Source organism: Onthophagus taurus, chromosome 1 (assembly GCF_036711975.1).
Source record: "Onthophagus taurus isolate NC chromosome 1, IU_Otau_3.0, whole genome shotgun sequence".
Lineage (NCBI taxonomy): Eukaryota > Metazoa > Arthropoda > Insecta > Coleoptera > Scarabaeidae > Onthophagus > Onthophagus taurus.
Genome location: NC_091966.1, coordinates 38,754,060 through 38,770,445, shown reverse-complemented (window position 1 = coordinate 38,770,445; position 16,386 = coordinate 38,754,060). Strand labels below are relative to the sequence as shown.

The window sequence follows — 16,386 nt, the reverse complement described above, 5'->3', positions numbered from 1 at the left end:
ATATCTTTTTGGCCAAGATTTTTAACTAATTCGCTTCTGTGGGCCGGTGTTAGTTAAACTAAAACTAGAACTAACACTAGCACTATCACTAGAACTAACACTAGACCTAGAGCTCCAAACTTTCGGGTTAAACCGTGCGTTTTTTGAAAAAATGTTTAACGTTTCCAATGTCATGTTGCAACCTTCTTCAGAAACACTTCGGACTTGTTTCTGAAGAAGGTTTCAACATGGTATCCGAAACGTTAAACATTTTTTCAAAAAACGCATGGCTTAACCGGAAAGTTTCTAGGTTTAGTGTTAGTTCTAGTTCTAGTGATAATGTTATTTCTAGTTTTAGTTTAAAAAATGACCTCTCTTCGATTTGCGATTTCTTTCGCGAAAGAGGTACGGCGACGGTGCGGTGTGACGGCAGCGGGCGCGAGCGAAGGTGCTATTAGAAAGTACTCGCGGATCGAGTGGCGCGCGATTCAGTGCTTCGGCGACTACCGCGACTATCGCAAGTTATACCAACATCGTAGCCAGTGCCGCCGCGCGCGCCATCCCAAACTCGTTCGAACCGGAACGTCGCTGCACCAGGCGCCTCCGTTCTATTCATCTCCCAAGACATCGAGTGAAACCTGAAATCTGAAAACTTTTTTGGTTCGCGGTCAAAACATAATACTAAAAAGTGACACTACAAGATATCGTGCTTTGCACGAACTTTTTTGCAACCGAAAAGGAACGAGACAAGCGGAAGTAAGAAGGAGGATCTTCGCTTTCCGGTATGTCAAAGTGATTTTTCGATTCTTTAATAAAATTTTAATGGATGAGGTGATTATAAAATAATTTAGTGTTACTTACGTATTTGAGGTTGAAATAATCGTTAAATTGAAAACCTTTGAATTCAATTCATTTATAATTAAAGTTAAATTAACTTAAAATAATTACAATTTAATTACACGTAATGATTAATCCTCAAATTATCCCAAATACTATTTTCTTCCAACCCATTTTATTATAAATACTTAATATTTTGGAAAGGTTAACAAAAAGATTTAAATTTCAATCGAAAGTTTTCGTGACAAGTTTTAAAATAAATATCATCTTAAATTCCAATCACATTCAATAAGAAAAGAATGTTTTTAAATCAATTTTTTTGTAGAATTAACCCATTAAAATGATAATCATATTTTCCCAGTAAACAATACCATTATTGGAAACGAACAAACGGTTCACGCCTTACACCCATATTTATGTAATCCCGATCCGTATAATTAATAGACTGTGTAATTACGGAGTTACGTGTGCCGTGAGTAAACGTGAGCTACATTATGTATGAGTTCATCCTGAACCGCGAAACGAGGATAATCTGCTTTATATTAGCTCCAACTAGGACAAAATGCGTTCGCACGCGTGGTCCAACAACATGAAATTGTTCGTTTCTCAAACTCTAAATAAACCATAAACACAACAAAAAATCATTTTTTCCGTTATAACTCATAATTTTAATTTTAATATGACTCAATAACTCCACCTTTATTTCTCCTTCTTCGGATTCAATGTCAAAACGTTTTAACCTGTTTTTATCTTTCATTAGCATCGTCGTAGTTACCTTATCCAATGAATTTACCTCTCGATTTGCCCAAAGGAAGTAATAACTCTTCATACTTCTCTTTTTAACTCAAATTAATTATTCCGCGACGCGCATTGAAAACCTAATGAACTCATCGAAGAGGATGTTGCCTTTTCCTCCCATAGCAATTAGAACAATGCAAACCGACCAAGACGGACTCAAAAGACCGCACCAACCGTGCGAATTGACATTGGCCTTGTGCTTCAGGAGTACACTTTTAATTTTTTTTTCTCACTCTCATTTTCTCTTGTTACTTTCGGAGGACGTCGTGTTTAAATCGTCCTTGAATGCCACCTTTACGTAGAAAATCTAGAATCTCTAATTAAAATCGATGACTTCGGTGAATGCTTGAAGAAAGGCGGATAAAACGATGGAATAAGATCGAAAAATTACGCGTAACGGTAGTTTTTGTTGGTTTGCTTCAATTGTACCGGATAATTATTAGGCTGGATCAAATGTAAATGGCTGATACACGCCCAAATTCTACGTCGGCCTCACTAATCTACAAGGTCTACCGTAACTGTTCTACTTAGGTGAATGAAAGGAATTGTTGTGTCTTAAATAAAAAAAATATAACTCGGGTTAGTCTACCAAGACAATGCAGGTAGATAGTCTAATCGCTAACAAGTCTAATGAATGTGCGGAAAACAACTTAACCTTGATGTAACACTCACCGATTGTAATAATAAAACGTTTTAAATTATTTGTTAAATAATTCTTTAAGTCACTTTTGATTATTCATTAAGCTTTAATGATTAATTATCGATTATTCTTAATCTTATATATCATAAATAACATAAATAAAATAGTTTTGGTGAGTTGAAATTGATTAAATTTGCTTCAAAATCCTTGATATCTCAGAGATATACCAACATTAACAATCAGCAACCTATCTTCTTCTATCTTCTCTAAGAACGCTTTGTTATTAGATTTAGTTCCAATACATAATTCTTATGACTGAGAGCTTTACATGGAAATCGCACAACTCTTCCTCAATGGTGAAGAAATCGATATGAGTAGAGTTCAACTCAAAACAAATCCAACTCATTTATCTCTCTGTTTAATCAAATTAGAATTCTTTGTTCACCGATTTTTAGTAGTTCTGTGTTTGAAATGTAAAAACTACAGTTGTTGTGAATTACAAATAAGATAATTATGAGAATCAATGACCACCTTTATTTGTAATTCCCACAAACTTAGTATCTGGCCATGAATAACTCCGCACTTTTTCCTTGAATTTCTACTGAACTGCATCATACATTTATTGCATTATGTATTTTTCAAGTCCTTTCTATTTTTTTTATATTCGTCATCGAGCAGCTTCTCTCATTTGAGAGATTTTATCTTCAACCGTTGCTTTCATGGTAATCCTTGTATCCCATGAATCATTGTTCTGAAGTCCTCCGCGAGATGTATACCATCAAAAACCAGTTATAAATATGGTCACGAATCGACAACAATCATCTAATACTTGTACTTGTGTGTTCATGAGCATTGATAACTCATCAAACGATGTTATCGTCGTCCTTTCATGAGGCGTCTTTTATATCGTAGATTGAGCAACATGCAAAGGGTAATGGACAAGGTATTCGGTTATATTAGCGTGCTCAGATAACGGTTTTCTAAGAGGTGATAATACCATTGGATCTCGAATGGAAGAACAAGAAGATTCTTGGTAGTGCAGTTAGCCAAGGAAAGAGATTAGTCATTTTGACGCATTATAACTCTACATTTATGAATGTTCTAAGAATTTAGATTGGCATACTAAATCATTAAACAAGCCATCATTAGACCCAAAGAGGATTGTTGGATTTTTGGCTCATTGTTTTATTTGCCCCTATAGTCAATACGAAAGTGAAATAAGTCAAGTGTATCACGAAAGATTCCTTTCTACGTCTGGAGCTATATGAAGCTGTGCTATTGGCGAAGTTGATAAAGTGAACAATTCCTATTTTAGACTGCTAGAGATCGATGCAAATTTAGACGTGTATCACTATACTGTTTATCATAGAAAAGATCAATTCAGTGTAGAGTGACGTAACACAACATCACGATGATATTGTTGATGACATTATCAAGCAAAATGTTATTGATTTCAGATCTTGAAATGTTATCGTCTCTAGCTTGTCAGAGGAAGGAGATGTGGCCTTGAATGATACACTTTCAACTCTTAAAAAAGATAACTTCCTAAGACTTTGGTGATTCAAAGGGGTTGTTGTTTAGTTTAGGTTGGGAGAATCTTTTACTGAAAAATCAGGAACAAGGTGGTCTCAAGTTTAAACGATAAAGATACTACTAAATTATTGACATCTACATATTTGAGAAAAATACTGTATTGTGATAATACTCCAAGACAGCAACAGTAAAGCAAGAACAGAGAAATTAATGTTCGTGAAAATATAGAGACTGCAATGGACAGGGCATGTAATAAGGATGGGTTAGGTTGGGTTGAAGATTGTCTTCTAAGAAGAATAGAAAAGGAAAAGGTGGGAGGAGGCAGTAGACGTTAAGCGGCTAATGTAAGTGAGTAACTAGAAAAGAATGGAAAAAATTGGTATTCCGAGCATGTTATAGAAAAACTTTTAAAATTTTACCCTTAACACATTGCTCTATATAACACTTTTCCCAACAGATGCATCAATGTACAGTAATATTCGATAATATGAAAATTAGAAGAATTTGTAGTTTCACAATTTGTTAATGGAAAAAATCGGTCTTCCGAGCATGTTATAGAACAACTTATACAGCAGAAGTTGCAGCAAATTTTACCCTTAACACATTGCTCTGTAACACTATTCCTCTCAGATGCATAAATATAGAGAAATAGTCGATAATATGAAATTTAGAAGAATTGGAAAAAATCGGTATTCCGAGCATCATACAGAAAAACTTTTACAACAGAAGTTGTAGCAAATCTTACCCTTAACATATTGATCTCTAACACTTTTCTTGTCAGATGCATTAATCTAGAGAAATATTCGATAATATGAAAATTAGAAGAATTGGAAAAATCGGTATTCTGAGCATAATAAGGAAAGGAAGGCGGAAATTGAAAGAGGCCAACAGCCAACAAGGGGTATAGTGCCACAGAAGAAGAGAGAAAGTTTTTGCGCCACGAAATATGAGGATCAGAGCAAGATGAAAAAGATGTGTTTTTTCGTTTTGAACAATATTTCTAGATTTAGGTTGGTTTCCCCTTTTTTCTAGTAAGTGTGATATGGTTATTTCTAAAACATGGCTTAAGAGGCTGGTTCTGATTGAAACTAACACTCTTTACTTAATCATGTAAACTGCTGAGTTTAGGTTGGGAGAATCTTTTACTGAAAAACCAAGAACTAAATTATTATATATTTGAAAAAAAATAGTATTGTGATAATACTCCAAAACAGCAACAATAAAGCAAGATCAGAGAAATTAATGTTCGTGAAAATACAGAGACTGCAGTGGACAGGGCATGTAATAAGGATGGGTTGGGTTGAAGAAAAAGTGGGAAAAGGCAGTAGACGTTAAACGGCTAATGTAAGTAAGTAAGTAGATAAGAATGGAAAAAATTGGTATTCCGTGCATGCCACAGAAAAACATTTAGAACCAAAGTTGTAGAAAATTTTACCCTTAACACATTGCTGTGTATAACACTTTTCCCATCAGATACATTAATGTAGAGTAATATTCGATAATATGAAAATTAGAAGAATTCGTAGTTTCAGAAAATGCTAATGGAAAAAATTAGTATTCCAAGCATGTTATAGAAAAACTTATACAACAGAAGTTGTAGCAAATTTTACCCTTAACACATTGCTCTCTAAGACTATTCCTCTCAGATGCATAAATACAGAGAAATGTTCCATAATATGAAAATTAGAAGAATTGGAAAAAATCGGTATTCCGAGTATGACACAGAGAAACTTTTAGAACAAAAGTTGTAGCAAATTTTACCCTTAACAAGGAAAGGAAAGCGGAAATTGAGGATGCCCAAGACCCAACAAACGCTATAGTGCCACAGAAGAAGAGAGAAAGTGCCTATAAGTGCTTTGTCCTATCATCAAAATACTGGTAACTTCAATTCAAAAAAAGGAACTTTCACGTAGCTCTTCTTTCTAGTAAGTGTGATGTGGTTATTACTAAAACATCGCTTAAGATTGATTCAAGTTAACACTCTTTACTTAGTCGCGTAAACTGCGTACATAATGGAATGTGAGTCATCCTTATGGCATTAGAGACCACTCTGATGTGGAATAATTAAAGTTGTGTATAAGATCAACTATTGTTACTCGTGTCCATTATAATCTGCCGACGCGACGGTGTGGAAGCAATACTTGTAAATCTTCCAAATTCTCTGATATTGTCACGATAAAGTAACTTTCTCACGATTTCATTGTTCTATGTTATAATGTTGTCTTTATGGTCATTTGGCTAGGAATTACTAGATTATTTCTAGTGATACTGTATTGGTTAAACTTTAGAATCCCTAGAATTATGCCAAATCTAGCTCCACAACGCCCATTATAAACAACGAACATTTAGGTTTTCACATAAAAATGCAGCAATAACAAGGATTAAAGAAGCAAACGGAACGCAGATTGTTCGTTTCAAATACGCGAATCCCTAAATATACAATCGAAATTGATCAAACAGTGCAAACGACCCTCGGTCGACTAACTATACAACCGTTACGGAATTATTGCCATTGGCCAGGATTTATATTGCAATAATCTCCGTTGTGTTTAATCACTCAAATCGAGCGAGGCATCCCGGCTTAATAAAGGTATAAACGTTTTTAAACGCAAATATAATAACGTCAACGTACAGATAGGAATTTAATAACAACATGACGATAACGCAACAGGAGTCGATTTATATTATTGGCGCAAAAAATGGTTATGAGTAACGAATAAATATTGTTTCTAAATCGACGTATATACAGAGAGAATGAAGGTCATAGAAGTTGTTGGTTTCTCGACGTTTTCATTCCTATAGCCGCAGGTTCGACTTTCAACGAACCCAATGACATTTGCAACTTAAGGTGTACGAGTCGAATAAAAAAATATCCGGCGAGAATGCGACATAGTTACGCAACCTAGTGTGTGTGTGTGTATTTGGCTTGTAACGTTAGAATTGCACCGTTCATGTAAATTTAATCAACGAAGGAGTAGCCAATCTAACGGTATCCACGTTCTTATTCCGCGTGTAATATGTTAAACGTTATTATTTAATACGAAACGGTTTAAATAAACGGTATAAAACTATTATTGATGCAAACTAATTAAAATATTAATGATATGAGTGTTAGAGAAATTTAGAAATATAGATGATTTTTTTATTAGACATAAATCTCAAAAAACGGGTATTATCCACGCAACATTGCATGCCAACTTCCAATTATCACCTAACCGCCTACAATGTTCTTTTTGGCATTTAATGCCGCGATTATTTTAAACGAGACTTGGTCGTTCTTGGTTAATGGTGCGGTCGCGATCGCGTTCTAAGGTCGTATTACTATGGTCATATAAGCGTTATACGAATGAAACGCGTGCGGAATTTAGATCGTACCAAGCCAGTATTTATCCGAACGCGATCTGAATACCAGATAACTCGGGGGAACCGTTTTAATTGCCGCTCTTAAGATCTTTTAATTTACTCGCGAGAGATAAGGCAAACTGTTGTCACCATGCTCCCTATTCGTTTTGCACGCAGTTGACCATATTTTCAAATACTTTGCGCATGGTTACACTCACGTCGGCTATAAATTCGGTTTAGAAATGTTGTGAAAAAAATGATTTGGTGTTACAAAGATAAGGTGTGTTGTTGCGTTACGGATTAACAGTTGCAAAATCTAACCACAAATAGAAATTTGATTAAAACCTTTAACTTATAAAAAAAGTTATTAAACTGATTCTCTTATGAAGGTACCTATATAGAATAGCGGTATAATCGGTGAAACGCTGATGGCGTAAGTACCTATGGAGCCCGTCCTCTGTTATAGACTTTCACTTCGTTGGGGGGGCCTCACTGCTTGTTGTTTTTTTTATATTGAATCGAGGGGAATTTAAATGTCAGCAGCATTCCTCGGTCCAACATTTTAAGTTAAAACGAAAATTCGAATTAGCGCCAAAACGGACGGCACACAGACGAACTCGATTTCACCGAACAGGTAAATGAAGAGCTCGCAAATTGGAATCCTGTAATTAGCTCTACGTTTTTGCTCAGCATTTCGAAGCCACGAATTTCGGGAATTTTTGACTGATTGGGTTGAAAGAAAAACAAGCAAATCTAGTAAACCCTCCGGTAGATAAATTTACAGATGAATGAGCACTAACCGACCATTCGGACTTATTTCAAAAAAATCGATTTAACTAGAGTTTCATTTCATGTTTTATTTATAAATTTAAGGTCTTTTACTGAAAATAATTAAAATAATAAGATTTTCAGTTTATTCGCGATTATTTTAGTTTTGTTGTACTTTATTTTGTGTCCTCATATTTTTCTTTATTTTCTTGCATATCTGAAATACTTCAAGAAGAAGGGTTATAATTATATTAAGAATTTGACCTCGAAATTTTAATGGATCTTATTCGTTTTGAGCTTCTCATACGATCTGATTTCACCTTACTCGGCAGAAGTCGCTTCCAGCCGCAGCACCGATTCAACATGTGCTTTCAATATAAAAAGAATGAGACATGCAGTGTAGTGCTCAAAATTATAGAAAATCTCATTACTTCCTCACTCATTACCAAGTTGGTTTAGTATCTAGTTAAACCATCACTTAATCATTACATAACTATCCAAAGTTATCTTAATTGACTTCAACTTTGCCTGCTTGATTTTATTTACGGTCTTAGCCTATTCCTCACTCTCTCTCAATCCATAACCGTAGATAACCCTAACACCATCTTCCTCTTTCATCTAATCTGCGTAAATCTGTAGTACTCTGTAATCCCACTTCTTCTTATCACAATCTACTTAATGTAGTTAACATTCACATAGCTGGACTATACCCCTACTCTTTCTGTTCCTAAAATGCAATAATTTCTTAATAAAATCAACTATAACCTATGTACTAAAATTGTTGGAGAGAAACGTTGTTAATAAAAGATATTCCTAATGCATCAAGAAATCATAATCCATAACTATTTCATATTTATCTATCACTAGTTTCTAGTGATATAGCATAAATCACTACATGTCAAAATTGAACGATTTTTCTTAATAAAATCAACTACATATAACATAAGCACTAAAACAGATGGCGAAAGACGTTATGAATAAAAATTTTTCTTAATGCAACAAGAAATCATAATCCATAACTATTTCATATTTATCTATCACCAGTTTTTAGTCATATAACATAAAACATAAATCACAAAATGCCAAAATTGGACGATTTTTCTTAATGAGATCAACTGTACCATAAGTACTACAACTGATGGAGAAAGACGTTATGGATAAAAAATATTCCTAATGCACGAAGAAATCATAATCCACAATTATTTCATATTTGTCTATCATCAGTTTTTAGTGATATAGTATAAATTACAACATGTCAAAATTGGACGATTTTTTTTAATATCAACTATAACGTAAATAACAAAACTGATGGAAAAAAACGTTATGAATAAAAAATGTTCCTAATGCAACAAGAAATCATAATCCATAACTATTTCATAGTTATCTATCGCTAGTTTCTAGTGATATAGCATAAATCACAAAATGTCAAAATTAGACTATTTTTCTTAATATCAACTATAACGTAAATACTAAAACTGATGGAGAAAAACGTTATGAATAAAAAATGTTCCTAATGCAACAAGAAATCATAATCCATAACTATTTCATAGTTATCTATCGCTAGTTTCTAGTGATATAGCATAAATCACAAAATGTCAAAATTAGACTATTTTTCTTAATATCAACTATAACGTAAATACTAAAACTGATGGAGAAAAACGTTATGAATAAAAAATATTCCTAATGCATCAAGAAATCATAATCCATAACTATTTCATATTTATCTATCACCAGTTTCTAGTGATATAGTATAAATTACAACATATCAAAATTGGGCGATTTTTCTTAATATCAACTATAACGTAAATACTAAAACTGATGGAGAAAAACGTTATGAATAAAAAATATTCCTAATGCATCAAAAAATCATAATCCATAACTATTTCATATTTATCTATCACCAGTTTCTAGTGATATAGCATAAATCACAAAATGTCTAAATTGGACGATTTTTCTTAATAAAATCAACTATAACCTAAGTACTAAAATTTATGGAAAGGAACGTTATGAATAAAAAATATTCCTAATGCATCAAGAAATCATAATCCATAACTATTTCATATTTATCTATCACCAGTTTCTAGTGATATAGCATAAATCACAAAATGTCTAAATTGGACGATTTTTCTTAATAAAATCAACTATAACCTAAGTACTAAAATTTATGGAAAGGAACGTTATGAATAAAAAATATTCCTAATGCATCAAGAAATCATAATCCATAACTATTTCATATTTATCTATCACCAGTTTCTAGTGATATAGCATAAATCACAAAATGTCAAAATTAGACGATTTTCCTTAATAAAATCAATTATAACCTAAGTACTAAAACTGATGGAGAAAGACGTTATGAATAAAAAATATTCCTAATGCATCAAGAAATCATAGTCGAGAACTATTTCATATTTATCTATCACCAGTTTCTAGTGATATAGCATAAATCACAAAATGTCAAAATTAGACGATTTTCCTTAATAAAATCAATTATAACCTAAGTACTAAAACTGATGGAGAAAGACGTTATGGATAAAAAATATTCCTAATACATCAAGAAATCATAATCCATAACTATTTCATATTTATCTATCACCAGTTTCTAGTGATATAGCATAAATCACAACATGTCAAAATTGAACGATTTTTCTTAATAAAATCAACTATAACATAAGTACTAAAACTGATGGCGAAAGACGTTACGAATAAAAAATATTCCTAATGCATCAAGAAATCATCATCCACAATTATTTCATATTTATCTATCACCAGTTTCTAGTGATATAGCATAAATCACAAAATGTCAAATTTGGACGATTTTTCTTAATGAGATCAACTATAACATAAGTACTAAAACTGATGGAGGAAGACGTTATGGATAAAAAATATTCCTAATGCATCAAGAAATCATAATCCATAACTATTTCATATTTATCTATCACCAGTTTCTAATGATATGGCATAAAACACAAAATATGAAAATTGGACTATTTTTTTTACGTTTTGATCTAAAATACGAGGAAAAGAAAAATTACAGGAAGAGGGAGCTATATCTGTATAATAGGGGGGGTAGTTTTTCTTTATGCTGGTTTATACAATGGAAATAGGAAGTGGAATGCAAAACGAAAGCCTTATCAAAGATTTTATGTTAAATATAAATCCAGGCGATTTAAAAAATATTAATCATCCGAAGTAAGCTGAAATTATTGATGAAAATGGTGAAAGTACAGAAAAGGACAAAAAACTGATTTTGTAAAGAAAGTTTAAAAAGCTCGACCTCTGGTAACTGGTGAAACCAACCTGAAAAACCAGCTGGTGCAGATTTTTTTTTAAATATAACTTTAGCATAAGTGAAGGAGAATTTTAAAAACATATTTAGTTAATTTATTCTGTTAATATATCTTATTATAACTAGAGTATTTTATGAAAAATACCGCACTTGAAAATCTCTAGTAGTTTTTGAGATAATAATTATTGAATTTAACCTGAATTTTTAACAGTTTCTTTTCATCGTTCTTAATAAATCGTGAAAAATCGAATTCTTAAGATATTTTGAAGAAATATTTATTAGCTTAACTCTAATTTTTATGATTATTATAAAATTTATAATTTTTTATCACCGTTTTAAAAAATCAAAAAAAATGTTTTCTTAAGATATTATAATGAAATTCACAATTTATAAAGGAAGATATGTACTTATATATTCATATTGTATATATGTAATAATGAAAGTATGTACTTTTTCATGAGCACAACCATACGTGAAAATCTCTTTTAGTTTATGAGATATTAATTATTGAATTCAACCTAAATTCTTTGACTTCATAGAGTTAGCAAGCTTTTGCAACCAATTAAAAAAATTCTGAATAATTGAATTCTTAAGATACTTTCATTGATGATTTTGAGAGGAAAGTGTGTTCTTTTTCATGAAGAAAACTGCTTTTGAAAATCTCAATTCGTTTTTGAAATAATAATTATTGAACTCAACCTCAATTTTTATAACTTCACAATTAATAATTTTTTGCATCGTTTTTAAAAAATCATAAAAAATCGACTTCTGAGGATATCTTGATGAAATATTCGTTACTTATAGAGGAAAGTATGTACTTTTTAATGAACACATCCGCACTTTTCTCTTGTCGTTGTGTTCACAAAATCTCTTGTCGTTTATGGGATAACAATGTTAATAATTTTTTCCATCGTCTTTAAAAAATCGTGAAAAATCGATTTCTTATGATATCTTAATGAAATATTTTCGATTTGTAGAGGAAAGTATGTACTTTTTCATGGACATGAAATCAGTACATGATATTTTTAATCCGTTCTTGAAATAATAAGTTTTGAACTTAAGTATAACTTTTATTCTATTTTATTCGTTTAACATTATTTTCTAAAAAATGCAATTTCAATACAGGTAAATAACTAAACATCAATATTGGAGTAGCTTAGTATCAAGTTTTATGCTATTGTTTGGTCCTCTCATAATAATAATACATCCCACAACGAACCCAACCCAAGAATTTTGTAGGCGGGTAGAGAATAAAATAATAATAATCCGTTTGACCTAAAATTAAATCCCCTTCTGAATACATTTACACTTACAAATTTACATCGACACTTAAATGTTTTTGCTATATTTTAATCAGTACACTTAATTAAGAAATAAATTTATTCGAAATAACACCAAATAAACGTTACAAAGTTTTGTGAACATTCACCGAAACCGCATACATTAACTTTCTTCGACTTTTTCTTTCGTAATATAAGAAGTTGACGACGAGTATGTGGTCGATACATGATCGATATCGCCGATGATAATCTCTCGATTTAATTGGAATGTGGTTCTAACGTTTGAGACATAAACTTTCTTTCGCCACTTCAAGTCATCGGTTTTGATTCGATCTTGTGCCGTTCTGTTTTTAGATTAGAGAGTAGACTAGAAAGAATGTCGACACATCCGTACGCAGAGTTTAACTTTTTTTTATTTCTTCGAAATAGTGTTTCTGTGAGTAAATGTTGATGATCCAATAACCACCTGTTGCCCCGTTTGATCAAACAAAGCCGTTCTCCTTTTCCCCGCCCGACAACGTTGTTACATTCCATTCCGGGCATTTAAATAATCGAGAATTAAATTACTTTACTTTCACTGTAAAGTGCTATTGTGTCCCGGTTCGATGTCATGCAGAAAATTGGAGTTACGTAACCGCGCCGGGGTCCGAAAATGTTCCGGATTCATTACATGGCAGAACGGACGAAGCTCCTCTCTTTCTACTAGAGGGGACTTCACGTCAAGGGGATGGAAGATATATATTTTTTTATTCTTTCAAGGGTACAAAATATATGGTGGTGTTTGCTGTGAGCCGATGATAAAATATGTGATTTAAACGGGCCTGTTTCTGCCAAACGGAAAAGCTATTTGTCCTCCAGATTATAATTTGTCACCGAATAAAAATACGATTTAAATTTTAAATCAAATCAGAAAACGTATAAAAATACAAGATTACTTAATACTTAACCTTGAAGATTACCGTAAAATGAGTTCTACTTTAAATTATGTAACATTAACGGTTCCGCTGATCGATTTTATTACGCGAATCGACTTTATTTTAAAATTTAATAATTCGAAATAAGTTCTTTGAAAATAATTTACCGGAAAAACGTCGAAGTTTTGACAGCGGAAATGAAAATATACTGTGCTGAAGGGTGGGTTTCTAAAGAGCCCCCATTCGAGTTAAAGATTATTTATTTCCCATATCCGCCTCCCTTAGATTTATAAAAAAGAAGGGTGGTACCGGATAGTCTTCGGTCTTCGCTATTGCGAGACACTCTATACCTCTCCTTAGGGTTTAGCCCTTAAGCGAGTTAATAAATCACGAAGAACGAAACCTACCCAGTTAAAGAACGAGACGAAACTTGAGAATGTCGCGAGGGTGTGAAAGACTTCAAATGCAAGGAAACGTGTAAGTCAACGTTCTCAAATATATTACTATGTTGCAAATAATTACTTGTTTGAGATAGTACTAGAAATGCAGTGTTTACTCTACAAAGCACTTTGCTTTGGGTCCCTTAAGATTACACCGTTGCCGTTACACCTTTTACCATCTCCGTTACCAGTTCAGAATTGGACAACACTCCTGAGAGCTTTCCCGATCAAATTTACCATTGGAATATTTGTACCTTAATTCCCGAAGGACATTGCGATTGCAAACGTCGACCAAAACGGACTTCTCGCGCGTATTTTTACCCGGGCATTAGGGCGGAAACGCTGACGAAATGAGTTTTCCTTTCAGACGACCGCAAAATAAGCGTCTTTTAGAACGGAAATCACAAACTTCCTTCGAATCGCGGCAAATTCTTTCGATAAGAGTTATCGAAATGCCCTTCTGAGGAATCAATCAGCTGCTTAACGAGCTTAAGCCCCCCCGTAAAGGAAGAAACAGCGATTGGATTTGCACCGTTCGTTCGTCTGTATTAATGCCTAATCGAAAGTTTTCTTCAAGGGGGAAGTGCCAGAGATTAACTTAGAAATGAAAAGTAGATTTTTGAATATATTTTGTAATCTAATAAAGTTATTATTTTTGTTTATTAATAAGCAATTTTGATTGTTTTTTGAATTAGGTTTAATGAGAATGAAAAATCAAATTCTCGAAAAATTAAATATTATGAAATTTCTAACAAACCATGTACTCTTGATGCTTGACAGTATTCTTTTTATCTCCAAAAAAATGAGCATGTCGGTGTATCCTAAGATATGGAAATGTGATCTGCTGACTCCTGTTCCTAAAACTAAACTAGTTCAAGAATTTAAAGATTCTTCTAGTTGATTGTTTTAGTTTTATCTAAAGTGTTTGAGAAAATTATGGCGGGGCAAGATTTTTTTTTTGCTTACCACAGCTATACTTTAGATCTACTATACTTTTATTACCTGATTTTAGTAAGGCATTTCATATCTTGAATCACGATTTATCTATTTTAAAAGTGAAAGTCATTGTATTCTGATTCCACTAAATTGCTTGCTAGTATTCCGCAAAGATTTATCGTTGCTCCTATTTTATTTACAATCCATACCAGCAATTTATTCACAAAGTTGAGGTATTGTTCTTATCATCTATATGCTGATGATTGGATGGACTAATCCGCCCAACTATCCAAGGTGAAGAAATTCCTTTTTCAAAGGAAATCAAATATCTAGGAGTAATCCTAGACAAAACCCTGCCATGGAATGGACATTTGCAGGGAGTTTTGCACAAAGCTAGACTATCCTTGTGGACTTGTCGCAGTCTTTGTGGAAAAAATTGGGGTCTTACCCCTGAAAGACTGTACTGGCTCTATGTGACTGTGGTTAGACCTATGATGACATACGGAGCAGCAGCCTGGTATAGGAAAGTCCCACAGACTTCAGTTATCAATAAACTTTCACGAATTCAACGAGTAGCTGGATTGGCAATCTCTGGTGCGATAGACACAACGCCAACTCTAGCAATGGAGGTTCTGCTTGGCCTATCTTCTCTGCATTTGCATATAGAGAAAGTGACTAGAACAACCATTTACAGATTTAAGCAATATGCTCAAAACTGTTCCGACATGTCCTACCAATGGTCTGCGGAAGACATTATAAGCACTGATACTGTGCTATCAATGCCGTCAGATTTGGCGGTATCACTATCAGTGATTAATGCTCGATACCAGATTGTACTGCCTGAGCGGCAGTCCTGGATCGAAAATGAAAATTCTCTGGTTCGGGCAGACATTTGCTTGTACACAGATGGATCAAAAACGCCTGAAGGGGTAGGAGCAGGAGTATACTGCCAGACACCTCGAATTAAGCAAGCCTACAGCCTGGGTACGTACTGTACTGTATTCCAGGCGGAAGTATTTGCTATTGACATGGGTGCTAAAATCCTTCTTGAAAGAGGGGTGAAGAACATGACAGTACGAATTTTCTCAGACAGTCAAGCCGCTCTCCAGGCGCTGCAAGTCGTGAAAACGGTGTCGGCTCTGGTTAATGATTGTAAGAGAACATTAAACACACTGAGTTGTGATAACAGAGTCTATCTGATCTGGATCCCGGGTCACTCTGCGGTTGCTGGAAATGAAGCAGCAGATAAGCTAGCACGAGATGGCAGCGCTGAAGCGTTTGTGGGGCCGGAACCAGCAGTTGGTGTATCATTTGCGATGGCCAAATATAGGATTGGACTGTGGGCTGAAGAGAGACTTCGCCTACTGTGGACCAGTTCTCCTGGAATGAGACATGCTAAGGTGTTTATTAACATCGCCACTGTCAAACCCGGGAATATTTTAGGACTTGCCCGTAGTAGCATAAAAGTTCTAATGGGTGTTTTTACTGGGCACTGCCGATTAAAAGCACACCTCAACTTGTTGGGTTTAGCCGACGATGTTGAATGCCGACTATGTGCGGAGGAAGCAGAGACGGTTGAGCATGTTTTATGCCACTGCCCTGCCGTATCAGATTCTCGATTTTTGGGTCACAG

At 33.8% G+C, this 16,386-nt stretch overlaps 1 protein-coding gene across 2 annotated transcripts in view; it reads left to right on the top strand.

Annotated features, from left to right (window-relative positions):
* The first annotated feature begins 411 nt into the window (after window positions 1-411).
* The window catches only part of LOC111429326 (Insulin receptor substrate 53 kDa), a 122,754-nt gene continuing 106,779 nt past the window's right edge, over window positions 412-16,386 (top strand). For both annotated transcript variants that reach the window (XM_023065205.2, XM_023065204.2), the window contains exon 1: window positions 412-761. The gene's annotated coding sequence lies outside the window, so the exon portion shown is untranslated. The remainder of the gene's footprint in view (window positions 762-16,386) is intronic.